At 46.9% G+C, this 20887-nt stretch overlaps 18 non-coding genes across 18 annotated transcripts; all 18 read left to right on the forward strand.

Moving 5' to 3' along the window:
* Nucleotides 1–493: 493 nt before the first annotated feature.
* Trnas-cga (transfer RNA serine (anticodon CGA)) lies at nucleotides 494–568 on the forward strand. The gene has a single exon. It is a non-coding gene; the product is annotated as a tRNA-Ser (tRNA).
* A 525-nt stretch (nucleotides 569–1093) lies between these two features.
* On the forward strand, nucleotides 1094–1168 carry Trnas-cga (transfer RNA serine (anticodon CGA)). Its single transcript has one exon. It is a non-coding gene; the product is annotated as a tRNA-Ser (tRNA).
* A 225-nt stretch (nucleotides 1169–1393) lies between these two features.
* Trnas-cga (transfer RNA serine (anticodon CGA)) lies at nucleotides 1394–1468 on the forward strand. Its single transcript has one exon. It is a non-coding gene; the product is annotated as a tRNA-Ser (tRNA).
* Nucleotides 1469–2593: 1125 nt separating this feature from the next.
* On the forward strand, nucleotides 2594–2668 carry Trnas-cga (transfer RNA serine (anticodon CGA)). Its single transcript has one exon. It is a non-coding gene; the product is annotated as a tRNA-Ser (tRNA).
* Nucleotides 2669–3192: 524 nt separating this feature from the next.
* On the forward strand, nucleotides 3193–3267 carry Trnal-caa (transfer RNA leucine (anticodon CAA)). The gene has a single exon. It is a non-coding gene; the product is annotated as a tRNA-Leu (tRNA).
* Nucleotides 3268–3792: 525 nt separating this feature from the next.
* Trnas-cga (transfer RNA serine (anticodon CGA)) lies at nucleotides 3793–3867 on the forward strand. Its single transcript has one exon. It is a non-coding gene; the product is annotated as a tRNA-Ser (tRNA).
* An 825-nt stretch (nucleotides 3868–4692) lies between these two features.
* Trnas-cga (transfer RNA serine (anticodon CGA)) lies at nucleotides 4693–4767 on the forward strand. The gene has a single exon. It is a non-coding gene; the product is annotated as a tRNA-Ser (tRNA).
* Nucleotides 4768–6192: 1425 nt separating this feature from the next.
* Trnas-cga (transfer RNA serine (anticodon CGA)) lies at nucleotides 6193–6267 on the forward strand. The gene has a single exon. It is a non-coding gene; the product is annotated as a tRNA-Ser (tRNA).
* A 225-nt stretch (nucleotides 6268–6492) lies between these two features.
* Nucleotides 6493–6567, forward strand: Trnas-cga (transfer RNA serine (anticodon CGA)). Its single transcript has one exon. It is a non-coding gene; the product is annotated as a tRNA-Ser (tRNA).
* Nucleotides 6568–7392: 825 nt separating this feature from the next.
* Nucleotides 7393–7467, forward strand: Trnas-aga (transfer RNA serine (anticodon AGA)). Its single transcript has one exon. It is a non-coding gene; the product is annotated as a tRNA-Ser (tRNA).
* Nucleotides 7468–7692: 225 nt separating this feature from the next.
* Trnas-cga (transfer RNA serine (anticodon CGA)) lies at nucleotides 7693–7767 on the forward strand. Its single transcript has one exon. It is a non-coding gene; the product is annotated as a tRNA-Ser (tRNA).
* A 524-nt stretch (nucleotides 7768–8291) lies between these two features.
* Nucleotides 8292–8366, forward strand: Trnas-cga (transfer RNA serine (anticodon CGA)). The gene has a single exon. It is a non-coding gene; the product is annotated as a tRNA-Ser (tRNA).
* A 6392-nt stretch (nucleotides 8367–14758) lies between these two features.
* Nucleotides 14759–14833, forward strand: Trnas-cga (transfer RNA serine (anticodon CGA)). The gene has a single exon. It is a non-coding gene; the product is annotated as a tRNA-Ser (tRNA).
* A 525-nt stretch (nucleotides 14834–15358) lies between these two features.
* Nucleotides 15359–15433, forward strand: Trnas-cga (transfer RNA serine (anticodon CGA)). The gene has a single exon. It is a non-coding gene; the product is annotated as a tRNA-Ser (tRNA).
* Nucleotides 15434–15958: 525 nt separating this feature from the next.
* Trnas-cga (transfer RNA serine (anticodon CGA)) lies at nucleotides 15959–16033 on the forward strand. The gene has a single exon. It is a non-coding gene; the product is annotated as a tRNA-Ser (tRNA).
* Nucleotides 16034–16258: 225 nt separating this feature from the next.
* Trnas-cga (transfer RNA serine (anticodon CGA)) lies at nucleotides 16259–16333 on the forward strand. Its single transcript has one exon. It is a non-coding gene; the product is annotated as a tRNA-Ser (tRNA).
* A 524-nt stretch (nucleotides 16334–16857) lies between these two features.
* Nucleotides 16858–16932, forward strand: Trnas-cga (transfer RNA serine (anticodon CGA)). The gene has a single exon. It is a non-coding gene; the product is annotated as a tRNA-Ser (tRNA).
* Nucleotides 16933–17157: 225 nt separating this feature from the next.
* On the forward strand, nucleotides 17158–17232 carry Trnas-cga (transfer RNA serine (anticodon CGA)). The gene has a single exon. It is a non-coding gene; the product is annotated as a tRNA-Ser (tRNA).
* Nucleotides 17233–20887: the final 3655 nt, after the last annotated feature.

Here is a 20887-nt window from a genome sequence, read left to right on the forward strand (position 1 = left end):
GCGCACACTCCGCTGCAGAGTGAAAATCTCATTCTGGAAACATCCCCCAGGCTGTGGCTAAGCCATGTCTCCGCAATATCCTTTCTTTCAGGAGTGCTAGTTCTGCAAGTTTCGCAGAAGAGCTTCTGTAAAGTTTGGAAGGTAGGAGGCGGATACTGGCAGAAGCAAAGCTGTGAGTACCGGACGTGAGAAGTGCTTCGGTAGCTCAGTTGGTAGAGCACTTGCCCGCGAAAGGCAAACGTCCCGAGTTCGAGTCTCGGTCGGGCACACAGTTTTAATCTGCCAGGAAGTTTCATATCAGCGCACACTCCGCTGCAGAGTGAAAATCTCATTCTGGAAACATCCCCCAGCCTGTGGCTAAGCCTTGTCTCCGCAATATCCTTTCTTTCAGGAGTGCTAGTTCTGCAAGTTTCGCAGAAGAGCTTCTGTAAAGTTTGGAAGGTAGGAGGCGGATACTGGCAGAAGTAAAGCTGTGAGTACCGGACGTGAGACGTGCTTCGGTAGCTCAGTTGGTAGAGCACTTGCCCGCGAAAGGCAAAGGTCCCGAGTTCGAGTCTCGGTCGGGCACACAGTTTTAATCTGCCAGGAAGTTTCATATCAGCGCACACTCCGCTGCAGAGTGAAAATCTCATTCTGGAAACATCCCCCAGGCTGTGGCTAAGCCATGTCTCCGCAATATCCTTTCTTTCAGGAGTGCTAGTTCTGCAAGTTTCGAAAAAGAGCTTCTGTAAAGTTTGGAAGGTAGGAGGCGGATACTGGCAGAAGTAAAGCTGTGAGTACCGGACGTGAGTCATGCTTCGGTAGCTCATTTGGTAGAGCACTTGCCCGCGAAAGTCAAAGGTCCCGAGTTCGAGTCTCGGTCGGGCACACAGTTTTAATCTGCCAGGAAGTTTCATATCAGCGCACACTCCGCTGCAGAGTGAAAATCTCATTCTGGAAACATCCCCCAGGCTGTGGCTAAGCCATGTCTCCGCAATATCCTTTCTTTCAGGAGTGCTAGTTCTGCAAGTTTCGCAGAAGAGCTTCTGTAAAGTTTGGAAGGTAGGAGGCGGATACTGGCAGAAGTAAAGCTGTGAGTACCGGACGTGAGTCGTGCTTCGGTAGCTCAGTTGGTAGAGCACTTGCCCGCGAAAGGCAAAGGTCCCGAGTTCGAGTCTCGGTCGGGCACACAGTTTTAATCTGCCAGGAAGTTTCATATCAGTGCACACTCCGCTGCAGAGTGAAAATCTCATTCTGGAAACATCCCCCAGGCTGTGGCTAAGCCATGTCTACGCAATATCCTTTCTTTCAGGAGTGCTAGTTCTACAAGTTTCGCAGAAGAGCTTCTGTAAAGTTTGGAAGGTAGGAGGCGGATACTGGCAAAAGTAAAGCTGTGAGTTCCGGACGTGAGTCGTGCTTCGGTAGCTCAGTTGGTAGAGCACTTGCCCGCGAAAGGCAAAGGTCCCGAGTTCGAGTCTCGGTCGGGCACACAGTTTTAATCTGCCAGGAAGTTTCATATCAGCGCACACTCCGCTGCAGAGTGAAAATCTCATTCTGGAAACATCCCCCAGGCTGTGGCTAAGCCATGTCTCCGCAATATCCTTTCTTTCAGGAGTGCTAGTTCTGCAAGTTTCGAAGAAGAGCTTCTGTAAAGTTTGGAAGGTAGGAGGCGGATACTGGCAGAAGTAAAGCTGTGAGTTCCGGACGTGAGTCGTGCTTCGGTAGCTCAGTTGGTAGAGCACTTGCACGAGAAAGGCAAAGGTCCCGAGTTCGAGTCTCGGTCGGGCACACATTTTAAATCTGCCAGGAAGTTTCATATCAGCGCACACTCCGCTGCAGAGTGAAAATCTCATTCTGGAAACATCCCCCAGGCTGTGGCTAAGCCATGTCTCCGCAATATCCTTTCTTTCAGGAGTGCTAGTTCTGCAAGTTTCGCAGAAGAGCTTCTGTAAAGTTTGGAAGGTAGGAGGCGGATACTGGCAGAAGTAAAGCTGTGAGTACCGGACGTGAGTCGTGCTTCGGTAGCTCAGTTGGTAGAGCACTTGCCCGCGAAAGGCAAACGTCCCGAGTTCGAGTCTCGGTCGGGCACACAGTTTTAATCTGCCAGGAAGTTTCATATCAGCGCACACTCCGCTGCAGAGTGAAAATCTCATTCTGGAAACATCCCCCAGGCTGTGGCTAAGCCATGTCTCCGCAATATCCTTTCTTTCAGGAGTGCTAGTTCTGCAAGTTTCGCAGAAGAGCTTCTGTAAAATTTGGAAGGTAGGAGGCGGATACTGGCAGAAGTAAAGCTGTGAGTTCCGGACGTGAGTCGTGCTTCGGTAGCTCAGTTGGTAGAGCACTTGCCAGCGAAAGGCAAAGGTCCCGAGTTCGAGTCTCGGTCGGGCACACAGTTTTAATCTGCCAGGAAGTTTCATATCAGCGCACACTCCGCTGCAGAGTGAAAATCTCATTCTGGAAACATCCCCCAGGCTGTGGCTAAGCCATGTCTCCGCAATATCCTTTCTTTCAGGAGTGCTAGTTCTGCAAGTTTCGCAGAAGAGCTTCTGTAAAGTTTGGAAGGTAGGAGGCGGATACTGGCAGAAGTAAAGCTGTGAGTACCAGACGTGAGTCGTGCTTCGGTAGCTCAGTTGGTAGAGCACTTGCCCGCGAAAGGCAAAGGTCCCGAGTTCGAGTCTCGGTCGGGCACACAGTTTTAATCTGCCAGGAAGTTTCATATCAGCGCACACTCCGCTGCAGAGTGAAAATCTCATTCTGGAAACATCCCCCAGGCTGTGGCTAAGCCATGTCTCCGCAATATCCTTTGTTTCAGGAGTGCTAGTTCTGCAAGTTTCGCAGAAGAGCTTCTGTAAAGTTTGGAAGGTAGGAGGCGGATACTGGCAGAAGTAAAGCTGTGAGTACCGGACGTGAGTCGTGCTTCGGTAGCTCAGTTGGTAGAGCACTTGCCCGCGAAAGGCAAATTCCCGAGTTCGAGTCTCGGTCGGGCACACAGTTTTAATCTGCCAGGAAGTTTCATATCAGCGCACACTCCGCTGCAGAGTGAAAATCTCATTCTGGAAACATCCCCCAGGCTGTGGCTAAGCCATGTCTCCGCAATATCCTTTCTTTCAGGAGTGCTAGTTCTGCAAGTTTCGCAGAAGAGCTTCTGTAAAGTTTGGAAGGTAGGAGGCGGATACTGGCAGAAGTAAAGCTGTGAGTACCGGACGTGAGTCGTGCTTCGGTAGCTCAGTTGGTAGAGCACTTGCCCGCAAAAGGCAAAGGTCCCGAGTTCGAGTCTCGGTCGGGCACACATTTTTAATCTGCCAGGAAGTTTCATATCAGCGCACACTCCGCTGCAGAGTGAAAATCTCATTCCGGAAACATTCCCCAGGCTGTGGCTAAGCCATGTCTCCGCAATATCCTTTCTTTCAGGAGTGCTAGTTCTGCAAGTTTCGCAGAAGAGCTTCTGTAAAGTTTGGAAGGTAGGAGGCGGATACTGGCAGAAGTAAAGCTGTGAGTACCGGACGTGAGTCATGCTTCGGTAGCTCATTTGGTAGAGCACTTGCCAGCGAAAGGCAAAGGTCCCGAGTTCGAGTCTCGGTCGGGCACACAGTTTTAATCTGCCAGGAAGTTTCATATCAGCGCACACTCCGCTGCAGAGTGAAAATCTCATTCTGGAAACATCCCCCAGGCTGTGGCTAAGCCATGTCTCCGCAATATCCTTTCTTTCAGGAGTGCTAGTTCTGCAAGTTTCGCAGAAGAGCTTCTGTAAAGTTTGGAAGGTAGGAGGCGGATACTGGCAGAAGTAAAGCTGTGAGTACCGGACGTGAGTCGTGCTTCGGTAGCTCAGTTGGTAGAGCACTTGCCCGCGAAAGGCAAAGGTCCCGAGTTCGAGTCTCGGTCGGGCACACAGTTTTAATCTGCCAGGAAGTTTCATATCAGCGCACACTCCGCTGCAGAGTGAAAATCTCATTCTGGAAACATCCCCCAGGCTGTGGCTAAGCCATGTCTCCGCAATATCCTTTCTTTCAGGAGTGCTAGTTCTGCAAGTTTCGCAGAAGAGCTTCTGTAAAGTTTGGAAGGTAGGAGGCGGATACTGGCAGAAGTAAAGCTGTGAGTACCGGACGTGAGTCGTGCTTCGGTAGCTCATTTGGTAGAGCACTTGCCCGCGAAATGCAAAGGTCCCGAGTTCGAGTCTCGGTCGGGCACACAGTTTTAATCTGCCAGGAAGTTTCATATCAGCGCACACTCCGCTGCAGAGTGAAAATCTCATTCTGGAAACATCCCCCAGGCTGTGGCTAAGCCATGTCTCCGCAATATCCTTTCTTTCAGGAGTGCTAGTTCTGCAAGTTTCGCAGAAGAGCTTCTGTAAAGTTTGGAAGGTAGGAGGCGGATACTGGCAGAAGTAAAGCTGTGAGTACCGGACGTGAGTCGTGCTTCGGTAGCTCAGTTGGTAGAGCACTTGCCCGCGAAAGGCAAACGTCCCGAGTTCGAGTCTCGGTCGGGCACACAGTTTTAATCTGCCAGGAAGTTTCATATCAGCGCACACTCCGCTGCAGAGTGAAAATCTCATTCTGGAAACATCCCCCAGCCTGTGGCTAAGCCATGTCTCCGCAATATCCTTTCTTTCAGGAGTGCTAGTTCTGCAAGTTTCGCAGAAGAGCTTCTGTAAAGTTTGGAAGGTAGGAGGCGGATACTGGCAGAAGTAAAGCTGTGAGTACCGGACGTGAGTCGTGCTTCGGTAGCTCAGTTGGTAGAGCACTTGCCCGCGAAAGGCAAAGGTCCCGAGTTCGAGTCTCGGTCGGGCACACAGTTTTAATCTGCCAGGAAGTTTCATATCAGCGCACACTCCGCTGCAGAGTGAAAATCTCATTCTGGAAACATCCCCCAGGCTGTGGCTAAGCCATGTCTCCGCAATATCCTTTCTTTCAGGAGTGCTAGTTCTGCAAGTTTCGCAGAAGAGCTTCTGTAAAGTTTGGAAGGTAGGAGGCGGATACTGGCAGAAGTAAAGCTGTGAGTACCGGACGTGAGTCATGCTTCGGTAGCTCATTTGGTAGAGCACTTGCCCGTGAAAGGCAAAGGTCCCGAGTTCGAGTCTCGGTCGGGCACACAGTTTTAATCTGCCAGGAAGTTTCATATCAGCGCACACTCCACTGCAGAGTGAAAATCTCATTCTGGAAACATCCCGCAGGCTGTGGCTAAGCCATGTCTCCGCAATATCCTTTCTTTCAGGAGTGCTAGTTCTGCAAGTTTCGAAGAAGAGCTTCTGTAAAGTTTGGAAGGTAGGAGGCGGATACTGGCAGAAGTAAAGCTGTGAGTACCGGACGTGAGTCGTGCTTCGGTAGCTCAGTTGGTAGAGCACTTGCCCGCGAAAGGCAAAGGTCCCGAGTTCGAGTCTCGGTTGGGCACACAGTTTTAATCTGCCAGGAAGTTTCATATCAGCGCACACTCCGCTGCAGAGTGAAAATCTCATTCTGGAAACATCCCCCAGGCTGTGGCTAAGCCATGTCTACGCAATATCCTTTCTTTCAGGAGTGCTAGTTCTGCAAGTTTCGCAGAAGAGCTTCTGTAAAATTTGGAAGGTAGGAGGCGGATACTGGCAAAAGTAAAGCTGTGAGTTCCGGACGTGAGTCGTGCTTCGGTAGCTCAGTTGGTAGAGCACTTGCCCGCGAAAGGCAAAGGTACCGAGTTCGTGTCTCGGTCGGGCACACAGTTTTAATCTGCCAGGAAGTTTCATATCAGCGCACACTCCGCTGCAGAGTGAAAATCTCATTCTTGAAACATCCCCCAGGCTGTGGCTAAGCCATGTCTCCGCAATATCCTTTCTTTCAGGAGTGCTAGTTCTGCAAGTTTCGCAGAAGAGCTTCTGTAAAGTTTGGAAGGTAGGAGGCGGATACTGGCAGAAGTAAAGCTGTGAGTACCGGACGTGAGTCGTGCTTCGGTAGCTCAGTTGGTAGAGCACTTGCCCGCGAAAGGCAAACGTCCCGAGTTCGAGTCTCGGTCGGGCACACAGTTTTAATCTGCCAGGAAGTTTCATATCAGCGCACACTCCGCTGCAGAGTGAAAATCTCATTCTGGAAACATCCCCCAGGCTGTGGCTAAGCCATGTCTCCGCAATATCCTTTCTTTCAGGAGTGCTAGTTCTGCAAGTTTCGCAGAAGAGCTTCTGTAAAGTTTGGAAGGTAGGAGGCGGATACTGGCAGAAGTAAAGCTGTGAGTACCGGACGTGAGTCGTGCTTCGGTAGCTCAGTTGGTAGAGCACTTGCCCGCGAAAGGCAAAGGTCCCGAGTTCGAGTCTCGGTCGGGCACACATTTTTAATCTGCCAGGAAGTTTCATATCAGCGCACACTCCGCTGCAGAGTGAAAATCTCATTCTGGAAACATCCCCCAGGCTGTGGCTAAGCCATGTCTCCGCAATATCCTTTCTTTCAGGAGTGCTAGTTCTGCAAGTTTCGCAGAAGAGCTTCTGTAAAGTTTAGAAGGTAGGAGGCGGATACTGGCAGAAGTAAAGCTGTGAGTACCGGACGTGAGTCGTGCTTCGGTAGCTCAGTTGGTAGAGCACTTGCCCGCGAAAGGCAAAGGTCCCGAGTTCGAGTCTCGGTCGGGCACACAGTTTTAATCTGCCAGGAAGTTTCATATCAGCGCACACTCCGCTGCAGAGTGAAAATCTCATTCTGGAAACATCCCCCAGGCTGTGGCTAAGCCATGTCTCCGCAATATCCTTTCTTTCAGGAGTGCTAGTTCTGCAAGTTTCGCAGAAGAGCTTCTGTAAAGTTTGGAAGGTAGGAGGCGGATACTGGCAAAAGTAAAGCTGTGAGTTCCGGACGTGAGTCGTGCTTCGGTAGCTCAGTTGGTAGAGCACTTGCCCGCAAAAGGCAAAGGTCCCGAGTTCGTGTCTCGGTCAGGCACACAGTTTTAATCTGCCAGGAAGTTTCATATCAGCGCACACTCCGCTGCAGAGTGAAAATCTCATTCTGGAAACATCCCCCAGGCTGTGGCTAAGCCAAGTCTCCGCAATATCCTTTCTTTCAGGAGTGCTAGTTCTGCAAGTTTCGCAGAAGAGCTTCTGTAAAGTTTGGAAGGTAGGAGGCGGATACTGGCAGAAGTAAAGCTGTGAGTACCGGACGTGAGTCGTGCTTCGGTAGCTCAGTTGGTAGAGCACTTGCCCGCGAAAGGCAAAGGTCCCGAGTTTGAGTCTCGGTCGGGCACACAGTTTTAATCTGCCAGGAAGTTTCATATCAGCGCACACTCCGCTGCAGAGTGAAAATCTCATTCTGGAAACATCCCCCAGGCTGTGGCTAAGCCATGTCTCCGCAATATCCTTTCTTTCAGGAGTGCTAGTTCTGCAAGTTTCGAAGAAGAGCTTCTGTAAAGTTTGGAAGGTAGGAGGCGGATACTGGCAGAAGTAAAGCTGTGAGTACCGGACGTGAGTCGTGCTTCGGTAGCTCAGTTGGTAGAGCACTTGCCCGAGAAAGGCAAAGGTCCCGAGTTCGAGTCTCGGTCGGGCACACATTTTTAATCTGCCAGGAAGTTTCATATCAGCGCACACTCCGCTGCAGAGTGAAAATCTCATTCTGGAAACATCCCCCAGGCTGTGGCTAAGCCATGTCTCCGCAATATCCTTTCTTTCAGGAGTGCTAGTTCTGCAAGTTTCGCAGAAGAGCTTCTGTAAAGTTTGGAAGGTAGGAGGCAGATACTGGCAGAAGTAAAGCTGCGAGTACCGGACGTGAGTCGTGCTTCGGTAGCTCAGTTGGTAGAGCACTTGCCCGCGAAAGGCAAAGGTCCCGAGTTCGAGTCTCGGTCGGGCACACAGTTTTAATCTGCCAGGAAGTTTCATATCAGCGCACACTCCGCTGCAGAGTGAAAATCTCATTCTGGAAACATCCCCCAGGCTGTGGCTAAGCCATGTCTCCGCAATATCCTTTCTTTCAGGAGTGCTAGTTCTGCAAGTTTCGCAGAAGAGCTTCTGTAAAGTTTGGAAGGTAGGAGGCGGATACTGGCAGAAGTAAAGCTGTGAGTTCCGGACGTGAGTCGTGCTTCGGTAGCTCAGTTGGTAGAGCATTTGCCCGCGAAAGGCAAAGGTCCGAGTTCGAGTCTCGGTCGGGCACAGAGTTTTAATCTGCCAGGAAGTTTCATATCAGCGCACACTCCGCTGCAGAGTGAAAATCTCATTCTGGAAACATCCCCCAGGCTGTGGCTAAGCCATGTCTCCGCAATATCCTTTCTTTCAGGAGTGCTAGTTCTGCAAGTTTCGCAGAAGAGCTTCTGTAAAGTTTGGAAGGTAGGAGGCGGATACTGGCAGAAGTAAAGCTGTGAGTACCGGACGTGAGTCGTGCTTCGGTAGCTCAGTTGGTAGAGCACTTGCCCGCGAAAGGCAAAGGTCCCGAGTTCGAGTCTCGGTCGGGCACACAGTTTTAATCTGCCAGGAAGTTTCATATCAGCGCACACTCCGCTGCAGAGTGAAAATCTCATTCTGGAAACATCCCCCAGGCTGTGGCTAAGCCATGTCTCCGCAATATCCTTTCTTTCAGGAGTGCTAGTTCTGCAAGTTTCGCAGAAGAGCTTCTGTAAAGTTTGGAAGGTAGGAGGCGGATACTGGCAGAAGTAAAGCTGTGAGTTCCGGACGTGAGTCGTGCTTCGGTAGCTCAGTTGGTAGAGCACTTGCCCGCGAAAGGCAAAGGTCCCGAGTTCGAGTCTCGGTTGGGCACACAGTTTTAATCTGCCAGGAAGTTTCATATCAGCGCACACTCCGCTGCAGAGTGAAAATCTCATTCTGGAAACATCCCCCAGGCTGTGGCTAAGCCATGTCTCCGCAATATCCTTTCTTTCAGGAGTGCTAGTTCTGCAAGTTTCGCAGAAGAGCTTCTGTAAAGTTTGGAAGGTAGGAGGCGGATACTGGCAGAAGTAAAGCTGTGAGTACTGGACGTGAGTCGTGCTTCGGTAGCTCAGTTGGCACATTCTGGCTTTAGCCGTCGCCGCGGTCGGACGTGCTTGTTGTTTACTCCGCGTACGTTAGCGCTATCGCCGGTATTTGGTGTTTACGTGAAGTTAGCTGTACATTTTCGCTGTTATTTTTTGAGTGGTGTCTCTGATAAGTGTTTTTATAGTGCTTTCGTCCGTTCCACGTCTCGTGCTTCGCCGCAATTTCGGTTGTTGCCGGAATTTCGTCGGAACCGACGACCATGTCTGACACCGTCAGGAAGAATACTTTAGTCTTCTCGTTCGAGAAAGAAACACGGCCGGTCCAACCCACTGCGCTGGAAATCCACGATTGGCTGACTGAGGTAATCGGTATAAATTCTGACTCTGTTCATACCACGCAATTAGATGCTGAAAAATACTGTGTTTTTGTTAAATTTCTGAACTCAGTGACAGTCGATAAGTTGCTTGCAAAATGGGGTAATTCCGTCGAATTTGTTCATCGAGACGGTTCAAAAAGTAATGTCTCTGTCCGAAAAGCTGATATCATGTACACCAATGTCAGGATTTTGAATGTTCCAATTGAAATTGATAATCAGTTGATCAAGGACGCTCTATCTAAATATGGCGAAGTTAAATCTATCTATAACGAAAGATGGTCGAAGCTATACAAGATACAGTGTTTTAATGGCATTAGATCCGTTGAAATGGAGGTGAAAGCCAACATTCCGTCCCATATATCTGTTGCAGGCCATAAAGCACATGTTGTGTATTCTGGTCAGGAGCGCACGTGCAATATTTGCAATGAGACAGGTCATTTCCGACAAGATTGTCCGCGCCGTGTTTTTGTTCTTCGGAACAATCTAACACAGCGTCAAAAACTGACCCTCAGCGATGTCTTACCCAATAGCACTTCCCTTCTTTCGGTTAACGACAGTGGTGCATGTACTTCTGCAGTGCCCGCCATAACTACTACGGAGTTCCCTCCCCTGAGCGTCATTACATCACACCCTTCTGTTCCCGATTGCGATCTCCAGAATAAGAAGCGACCGTTGGAAACGACCGATGACGGCTCGGACGGCGAGTCCGCCCGTAATTCGCCTTCCACCCGCAAGCAGAAGCAGTGTAATGCGGATGTGCTCGAGGAAACAAACAGTACATGTATTGACGTGACGACAGCCGCTGAGGCAACCCGGCCGCTGTCGGCGGCTGAACAGGTACAAACGGTCCACGGAGGGGACGCAGTAACGATTGTCGCGGAGACGGAAGAGGCGCACTCCGAAGCACAAGAGGTGACGGAGCGGAACCCAACTCAAGAACTTACAGACCCACAAACCGCCGACTCAGTCAGTGCTCCGGAGCTAGTGACGGAAGAACAAGGAAATGGCACTCGTAAACAGGACGCTGTTGAGGCAGCTTCGGTCACAACGGTGGTAAAGATAGACAATCCGAATGACGGCGCGTTGAACCAAGATGTCCGAAGACGCCGACTCAAACCGCAACCTCATCTCAAAGCTTCCCGTAACCAAAGCAAACAACAACCAGCACAAGAGGAAGCGACGGCCAAGAACGTCTTGTATGAAATCATCACGGAAAGACCTAAGGAGGTACCTTCAAGTGACATTAGTGATGCAAAGCCCCTCGGTAAAACTACAATCCGAGATGTTCGGAATCCTGCACCAAAATGAGGCTGTAAGATGAAAAAAAAAAAAGGATTTTGTTGAACCAGTTTCATTTCTAATTGTACTACTGTCTTAGTCATATTTCAGAGGAACCAGATGAAGTGTTTACCGAGCTTCAAATACTGACTATTCTTTTAGATGTTTGTTTAAGCGGAGTCGTTTCTCCCTTCTAGAAGCTGCACATCTCTTTTTTTTTATTAATATTTTGTTATCTTTTTAATCACTTATTTACTTTTTCTGCAAACTAAATGTCCCAGGCATATACAATTACGACTATCAATATTAACAGGATTACATCCGTGACTAAAGTTACAGCGCTCAAGGATTATTTATATGAGTCAGGGACGGACATTGCTTTCCTACAGGAAGTAGTGCTGACTAATCTTACAGTGCCTGGATATTTGGCGATTTTAAATGTCTCACTTGACACCAACGTCGGTACAGCAATTTTAGTCAGGGAGGGGATTCCTGTCTCGGATATCGAGAGGTTGGACTCCGGCAGAGCGATAGGTATAAAAGTCTTTGGTTCTACCCTTATCAATCTGTATGCCCCTTCTGGCACATCCAATAGAATGGAAAGAGCACAGTTCTATAAAGAAGAAATCATTTATTTATTACGGAAAAACCCAAAAGATCTTATAATAGGCGGTGATTTTAATTGTGTGATAAATAAGAAAGACCAGGTTCCGAATTTTAATAACTGCAATGAACTGAAGCGTTTCGTTACTGTTTTACAGCTTAAAGATGCTTGGGAAATAATGTATCCCACATTTGTGGCATTTACATTCCTAGGTCCTCACTCACGTAGCAGGATCGACAGACTCTACATATCGCAAAGTCTAGTTAGCTCCTTCATTAAAGCAGAGACGATTCCAGTTTACTTTTCTGATCATAGCTCCGTGCTAGCTTCCATCAACCTTACTGCGCAACCCACTCGCCGTTTTAGAAGTTCATGGCACCTTAATACGTCACTGCTGCAGGACGACGGATTAGAAGAAAGTTTGACAGAAGCGTGGGCATTGTGCCTCCGCTCTGCCGATAGACACGTCTCAGTACTAGACTGGTGGTGCAACAGGGCAAAGCCTAAACTGAGAAAAGTTCTCATCCAGTATAGTGTACAACGATCGAAAGACTTGAAAAATTCCATAGAATTTTATTATACCATGCTGCGAAATTTATATGAGCAGGCAAACACTTCCAACGTCCGTCTGGCAGATATCAAGCAAACTAAGGCCAAATTGCTCAGTCTTAAAAGACAGCAGATGGAGGGTCTGAAATTAAAATCCAAGGCTAAGACAGTCGTGGAGGATGAACATGCTTCCTTGTACCATCTACTGAAGCACGAAAGAAACAGGAGACGCACCTTCATTGATGGACTTCAGTCTGAAACTGGCGAGACACTCACGACTCAGAGAGACATCGTCAATGCAGTGCACAAATATTACGAAGACCTATACACTGCCAACCCGGTATGTGAAGAGTCCTTCGATGAGTTCCTTAGTTCCATAGCTCCACAGGTCTCGGACGAGGAAAACGAAGACCTTCTCGTTGAGTGTACTAACGAAGATATCCACAGAATCATCTGCAAATCTCCTCTGAGGAAATCGCCGGGACCGGATGGTTTGCCTGTTGAATTTTATAAACGATACTGGCCACTGATTGGTGACATGTTTACCCGAATGACGAACGAGGTGCTTCAGGGAAAGCATTTACCTGCTGTTTTTAAAGAGAGCACAATAGTACTAATCCCAAAAAATGCTGCAAAAAGAAACCTCAACAACTTTCGTCCTATCTCCCTGTTAAACTCCGATTATAAAATCATCGGCAGAATTTTAAACAACAGACTCTCACAGTTGGCCAAAAAGATAGTAAGTCCATACCAGTCCTGTGTGCCTACCAAGAGCATTTTCAAAAGCATAGCTGAATATAGAGATATAATTGCAATCACTGCTGTGACCACCATAAAATGTGCTATCATGTTTATTGACTTCCAGAAAGCATTTGATCGTGTGGATCATAGATTCCTTAGTGCCACACTGAACAAAATAGGTTTTAATGAGCGAGTCGTAAGTGTGATCAGAAATGTTGCAACAGGCATCAGCGCTTGTATATCAGTTAACTGCCAGAGGACAAAGCAGATTCAGATCAGGCGCGGCGTTCCTCAAGGAAGCCCCCTCTCCATGTTCCTATTCGTGCTTTCATTAGAACCTTTCCTCCGCAGTGTTCATGCCACTCTAACTGGCATCACATTATCTGGTCCCCGAACAGTCATAAACGCCTATGCCGATGATGTCGGAGTCGTCCTGCGAAATCCCGACGACATTTTGAAATTGGAAACGCTAATTAAAAAGTACTGTAGAGTCTCCGGAGCAGGTGTCAACGCAAACAAAAGCAAACTCCTAAACCTGCGGGGTTTTCAACATACCACCTTAGCCTGGGCCACAATGGTCACCCAATGCAAAGCACTAGGAATAACACTGACACCTTGTCCGTTAAAAATGGCAGCTATCAATTGGAGAAATACGTTGGGACAACTTCTTGGAACAACAAGAGAAAACCTCCACCGTAACATGAACCAAGTTCAGAGGGTGATTTTCATTAACCACTGCATTCTCTCCAGGAGTTACTTTATAGCACAGATCTTCCCACTACCGAAAATGATTGGAAAAAAGATAATGTCTACCATTGCCAGCTATCTTTGGAGAGGGGATATATTCAGAGTCGACGCAAAAACTGCGACCTTAGATCCCAGGAATGGAGGTTTGGGGTTAGTTGACATCAGAAATAAGGCGTCTGCGCTTTTTATAAAAAGGACCGCCACTATCCTTAGCGACCACGCTGATAGCATTACAACTAAATTATTTGAAGTTGTCAGGCCTGCCAGTTTACAGGCGCCGGTGAATGTGCAAAAAATAAATAACCGGCTCCAGTACGTTCGTGTATATTTTGTGGAATTCAGCTATCTCGGCGGTGTCATCATCAACTCACGACGGATCACGGCCCGCGATATTCTGTGCCATCGAAAGAAAATGGAGGGGAGAAACAAATTGGAAAGTAAATACCCACACACTGATTGGGACGCCATATGGAAAAATATTAATATGCGTGGTCTACCATCGGACGTCAAGTCAGCGTGGTATAAAACAGTGAATGAGACCGTAAGCACCAATGAAAGGTTACATGCAATCGGCGTTAGCGACACGAACCTATGTCTCAAATGTAAATTGATCGACACGTTAGTGCACAGATTCACGTGCGGTGGCAATCTACAACTCTGTAATTGGATTAGGGAACAACTGGCTTTTCTTACGAGATCTTCGGTGGAAAATTTTCCCCCTGTTACATTCCTCAGACCTCAGACTTGCTATTTTCCAGCAGCAAAAAACAACTCGGTCCATTGGTTAATGGGACACTATGTGAATTACGTAATTAATCACCTGGGAAATGACAATTCCACTGATTTTTACATGTACTTGAAGTGTGCTTTTTATAACGCCCTGAAATATAAAGACCACAAGAAAAACTACGGCAATATGCTGAAAATTGTATTCGAGCGACTGGGCATTGGTTGACAAGCCAACGAGATAAACAAAAATCGTTTATTTAAGCGAAACGACGCTTAAACAAAAACAATTGGGGAGAAGTACAATTTTACAGTTTCATATTACAATCACTTATCCTCTGCTGGCAAAGAAGGCTATTTTGTTTATTGCACAGAAGAAGCCGAAGCCGAAAGCCAGTATCGCAGGGTTAAAGATAAATTGTTTTCTTATACATTCATTTTATGACTGAGAAGGAAGTCTCATTTGTTTCCATGGAAGGGAACATACTTTTTTATTATTATTATTCATCTCAAGAAGGAAAGGAGGCTATGGAATTCGTGCCTTAACATAAAAAAAAAAAAAAAAAAAAAAGTTGGTAGAGCACTTGCCCGCGAAAGGCAAAGGTCCCGAGTTCGAGTCTCGGTCGGGCACACAGTTTTAATCTGCCAGGAAGTTTCATATCAGCGCACACTCCGCTGCAGAGTGAAAATCTCATTCTGGAAACATCCCCCAGGCTGTGGCTAAGCCATGTCTCCGCAATATCCTTTCTTTCAGGAGTGCTAGTTCTGCAAGTTTCGCAGAAGAGCTTCTGTAAAGTTTGGAAGGTAGGAGGCGGATACTGGCAGAAGTAAAGCTGTGAGTACCGGACGTGAGTCGTGCTTCGGTAGCTCAGTTGGTAGAGCACTTGCCCGCGAAAGGCAAAGGTCCCGAGTTCGAGTCTCGGTCGGGCACACAGTTTTAATCTGCCAGGAAGTTTCATATCAGCGCACACTCCGCTGCAGAGTGAAAATCTCATTCTGGAAACATCCCCCAGGCTGTGGCTAAGCCATGTCTCCGCAATATCCTTTCTTTCAGGAGTGCTAGTTCTGCAAGTTTCGCAGAAGAGTTTCTGTAAAGTTTGGAAGGTAGGAGGCGGATACTGGCAGAAGTAAAGCTGTGAGTACCGGATGTGAGTCGTGCTTCGGTAGCTCAGTTGGTAGAGCACTTGCCCGCGAAAGGCAAAGGTCCCGAGTTCGAGTCTCGGTTGGGCACACAGTTTTAATCTGCCAGGAAGTTTCATATCAGCGCACACTCCGCTGCAGAGTGAAAATCTCATTCTGGAAACATCCCCCAGGCTGTGGCTAAGCCATGTCTCCGCAATATCCTTTCTTTCAGGAGTGCTAGTTCTGCAAGTTTCGCAGAAGAGCTTCTGTAAAGTTTGGAAGGTAGGAGGCGGATACTGGGAGAAGTAAAGCTGTGAGTTCCGGACGTGAGTCGTGCTTCGGTAGCTCAGTTGGTAGAGCACTTGCCCGCGAAAGGCAAAGGTCCCGAGTTCGAGTCTCGGTCGGGCACACATTTTTAATCTGCCAGGAAGTTTCATATCAGCGCACACTCCGCTGCAGAGTGAAAATCTCATTCTGGAAACATCCCCCAGGCTGTGGCTAAGCCATGTCTCCGCAATATTCTTTCTTTCAGGAGTGCTAGTTCTGCAAGTTTCGAAGAAGAGCTTCTGTAAAGTTTGGAAGGTAGGAGGCGGATACTGGCAGAAGTAAAGCTGTGAGTACCGGACATGAGTCGTGCTTCGGTAGCTCAGTTGGTAGAGCACTTGCCCGCGAAAGGCAAAGGTCCCGAGTTCGAGTCTCGGTTGGGCACACAGTTTTAATCTGCCAGGAAGTTTCATATCAGCGCACACTCCGCTGCAGAGTGAAAATCTCATTCTGGAAACATCCCCCAGGCTGTGGCTAAGCCATGTCTCCGCAATATCCTTTCTTTCAGGAGTGCTAGTTCTGCAAGTTTCGCAGAAGAGCTTCTGTAAAGTTTGGAAGGTAGGAGGCGGATACAGGCAGAAGTAAAGCTGTGAGTACCGGACGTGAGTCGTGCTTCGGTAGCTCAGTTGGTAGAGCACTTGCCCGCGAAAGGCAAAGGTCCCGAGTTCGAGTCTCGGTCGGGCACACAGTTTTAATCTGCCAGGAAGTTTCATATCAGCGCACACTCCGCTGCAGAGTGAAAATCTCATTCTGGAAACATCCCCCAGGCTGTGGCTAAGCCATGTCTCCGCAATATCCTTTCTTTCAGGAGTGCTAGTTCTGCAAGTTTCGCAGAAGAGTTTCTGTAAAGTTTGGAAGGTAGGAGGCGGATACTGGCAGAAGTAAAGCTGTGAGTACCGGATGTGAGTCGTGCTTCGGTAGCTCAGTTGGTAGAGCACTTGCCCGCGAAAGGCAAAGGTCCCGAGTTCGAGTCTCGGTCGGGCACACAGTTTTAATCTGCCAGGAAGTTTCATATCAGCGCACACTCCGCTGCAGAGTGAAAATCTCATTCTGGAAACATCCCCCAGGCTGTGGCTAAGCCATGTCTCCGCAATATCCTTTCTTTCAGGAGTGCTAGTTCTGCAAGTTTCGCAGAAGAGCTTCTGTAAAGTTTGGAAGGTAGGAGGCGGATACTGGCAGAAGTAAAGCTGTGAGTACCGGACGTGAGTCGTGCTTCGGTAGCTCAGTTGGTAGAGCACTTGCCCGCGAAAGGCAAATTCCCGAGTTCGAGTCTCGGTCGGGCACACAGTTTTAATCTGCCAGGAAGTTTCATATCAGCGCACACTCCGCTGCAGAGTGAAAATCTCATTCTGGAAACATCCCCCAGGCTGTGGCTAAGCCATGTCTCCGCAATATCCTTTCTTTCAGGAGTGCTAGTTCTGCAAGTTTCGCAGAAGAGTTTCTGTAAAGTTTGGAAGGTAGGAGGCGGATACTGGCAGAAGTAAAGCTGTGAGTACCGGATGTGAGTCGTGCTTCGGTAGCTCAGTTGGTAGAGCACTTGCCCGCGAAAGGCAAAGGTCCCGAGTTCGAGTCTCGGTCGGGCACACAGTTTTAATCTGCCAGGAAGTTTCATATCAGCGCACACTCCGCTGCAGAGTGAAAATCTCATTCTGGAAACATCCCCCAGGCTGTGGCTAAGCCATGTCTCCGCAATATCCTTTCTTTCAGGAGTGCTAGTTCTGCAAGTTTCGCAGAAGAGCTTCTGTAAAGTTTGGAAGGTAGGAGGCGGATACTGGCAGAAGTAAAGCTGTGAGTACCAGACGTGAGTCGTGCTTCGGTAGCTCAGTTGGTAGAGCACTTGCCCGCGAAAGGCAAAGGTCCCGAGTTCGAGTCTCGGTCGGGCACACAGTTTTAATCTGCCAGGAAGTTTATTTACTAATAAACTGTTCGACCATCCATTTACTACTGTTCACGTCCTTGTTGGCATGGAATTTACTGTTCTGGTATCTGAAAAACGGTCTACAACAACCAGTGTTTGCCTTAAAATAGGTAGTTGCATAATTGAGTCATGCCGGTGGGTATGCCACTAGTCCTGTTCAGTGAACAAATTTTTCCACATGGTGGTGGGGGAAAAGACACTCCTGTCGGCTGTTGCCTATCATGCATGGCCTCTTTGGAGGAAGAACAGGTGTGGCTGTGGGGTAGTGTCGCCTGCTAGGACAGACTGTGTGGGTCTTGGAATTTGGAATTTAAAGCCATCAGTACACGTAACAATAACAACTCTCAAAGTGTGCCATCAGCTTCCCTAACAGATACATTACAGCCCATTGCACATGCCACACAACCCAACAAATATCGCAAGTGCTAAACCCATTACTCATAGCTTGAAATCAAAGTTCTCTGGTGTGACAGTCTATAAGTATTTCTGTGTAACTGGAAGCATCCATATCAAGTGTCCCTAGCCCAAATAATGAATTTACATTTACAGGGTGTCTCTCCTAAGAATAGACAGGCACATTTTCTCTGGTTTTTCAGCAGATATTTCCAGTTTCAGTTTTGTGCAATGTGGCTGGAGTCAGCTTCCTGTTACGAACACAATGCTTTTTAAAGCGAAATTTTATATGCCTATTAAACAGGGCAATCCAACATTAGTCTAGCGCAAGACTTGTTTTTTATTGGTATGTACTAACAAGAGCAGTAAAATTCCAAGATTAATCAGTACTCCAGAAGTGGCAGCACTGCCCTGGCTTGAGATGACAGCTGCTGCCAGGCACACAACATCACTAAGTTACTACTGGACTGTTGTTTATTCTTCGACTTTTACAGTTCCTGTTAATAAATATCGATAAAACATCCATGAACCATGGACCTTGTTGTTGGTGGGGAGGCTTGCGTGACCCAGTGATAAAGTTAGCTGTACCGTAGGTGGAACCACAATGGAGGGGTATCTGTTGAGAGGCCAGACAACTGTGTGGTTCCTGAAGAGAGGCAGCAGCTTTTCAGCAGTTGCAGGGGCAACAGTCTGGATGATTGACTGATCTGGCCTTGTAACATTAACCATAACGGGATTGCTGTGCTGGTATTGCGAACGGCTGAAAGCAAGGGGAAACTACAGCCAAAATTTTTCCTGAGGGCATGCAGCTTTACTGTATGGATAAATGATGATGGCTTCCTCTTGGGTAAAATATTCCAGAGGTAAAAGAGTCCCTCATTCAGATGTCATGGTGGGGACTCCTCAAGAGGACATCATTATCAGGAGAAAGAAAACAGGCATTCTACAGATCACAGTGTGGAATGTCAGATCCCATTAATTGGACAGGTAGGTTAGAAAATTTAAAAGGGAAATGGAAGGGTTACAGTTAGATATAGTGGTAATCAATGAAGTTCAGTGGCAGGAGGAACAAGACTTCTGGCCAGGTGAATACATTGTTATAAATACAAAATCAAATAGGGGTAATGTAGAAGTAGGTTTAATAATGAACAAAAAAGTAGGAATGTAAGTAAGCTAATACAAACAGCATAGTGAATGCATTTTTGTAGTCAAGATAGACACAAAGCCATGCCTAACACAGTAGTACAAGTTTATATGCCAATTAGCTCCGCAGATGACGAAGAGATTGATTAAATGTTTGATGAGATAAAAGAAATTATACAGATAATGAAGGGAGACGAAAATTTAATAGTCATGGGGGGCTGGAATTCGTCAGTAGGACAAGGGAGAGAAGGAAAAGTAGTGGGTGCATATGGAATGGGGGTAAGGAATGAAAGAGGAAGCTGCCTGGTAGAATTTTGCGCAGAGCATAACTTAATCATAGTTAACACTTGGTTCAAGAATCATGAAAGAAGGTTGTAGATGCGGAAGAGGCCTGGAGACGCGGGGAGGTTTCAGATAGATTGTATAACGGTAAGACAAAGATTTAGGAACCAGGTTTTAAATTATGAGACATTTCCAGGGGCAGATATGGACTCTGACAACAACATATCGGCTATGAACTGTAGATTAAAACTGCAGAAATTCCGAAAAGGTGGGAATTAAAGGAGGACCTGGATAAACTGAAAGAACCAGACATTGTAGAGAGTTTCTGAGAGAGCATTAGGGAACAATGAACAATAACAGGGGAAAGAAATACAATAGAAGAAAAGAGGCTAGCTTTGAGAGATCAAATAGTGAAGGCAGCAGAGGACCAAGTAGGTAAAAAGGAGAGGGCTAATAGAAATCCTTAGGTAACAGAAGAAACATTGAATTTAATTGATGGAAGGAGAAAATATAAAAATGCAGTAAATGAAGCAGGTGAAAAGGAATACAAACGTCTCAAAAATGGGATCGACAGGAAGTGCAAAATGACTAAGCAGGTATGGCAAGAGGACAAATGTAAGGATGTAAAGGCACATATCACTAGGGGTAAAATAGATACTGCCTATAGGAAAACTAAAGAGGCCTTTGGAGAAAAGAGAACCACTTATATGGATATCAAGAGCTCAGATGGAAAACCAGTCCGAAGCAAAGAAGGGAAAGCAGAAAGGTGGAAGGAATATATGGAATATATGGATGGGCTATACCAGGGAGATGTAATTCAGGACAGTATTATGGAAATGGAAGAGGACATATATGAAGATGAAATTGGAGATATGATACTGTGTGAAGAGTTTGACAGAGCACTGAAAGACCTAAGTCGAAACAAGGTCCTGGGAGTAGACAACATTCCATTAGAACAACTGATACCCTTGGGAGAACCAGCCCTGACAAAACTTACCATCTGGTGAGCAAGATGTATCAGAAAAGCAGGTGTTGACAAGTGTGAAAATTACCGAACTATCAGTTTAGTAAGTAACAGCTGCAAAATACCAACACGAATGCTTTACAGGCAAATGTGGAAACTAGTAGCAGCCGACCTTGGGAAAGATCAGTTTAGATTCCGATTGGAACACATGAGCAATATTGACATGATGACTTATCTTAGAAGATATATTAAGGAAAGGCAACCCTACGTTTCTAACATTTGTAGACTTAGAGAAAGCTTTTGACAATGTCGACTGAAATGCTCTCTTTCAAATTATGAAGGTGTCAGGGGTCAAATACAGGGAGCGAAGGGTTATTTACAATTTGAACGGGAACCAGATGGTGGTTATAAGAGTTGAGGGGCAGGAGAGGGAAGCAGTGGTTGGGAAGGGAGTAAGACAGGGTTGTATCCTATTCCCATGTAATTCAATCTGTTTAATGAGAAATCAGTAAAGGAGACAAAAGAAAATTCAGAGAAGGAATCAAAATCCATGGAGAAAAAATAAAAACTTTGAGGTTTGCCAATAACACTGTAATTTTGTCAGAGATCTGGAACAGAATGGACAGTGTCTTGAAAGAAGGATACAAGATTAACATCAACAAAAGCAAAATGACTATAATGGAATGTAATCGAATAAAATGCTGAGGGAATTAGACTAGGAAATGAGACACTTAAAATTGTAAACGAGTTCTGCTATTCGGGGAGCAAAATTACTGACTAATATCCTTAATGTTAGTTTGCTGAAGAATTCTAGAATATATTTTCAGTTTGAATATAAT

This window comes from Schistocerca gregaria, chromosome 4 (assembly GCF_023897955.1).
Source record: "Schistocerca gregaria isolate iqSchGreg1 chromosome 4, iqSchGreg1.2, whole genome shotgun sequence".
Taxonomy (NCBI): Eukaryota; Metazoa; Arthropoda; class Insecta; order Orthoptera; family Acrididae; genus Schistocerca; species Schistocerca gregaria.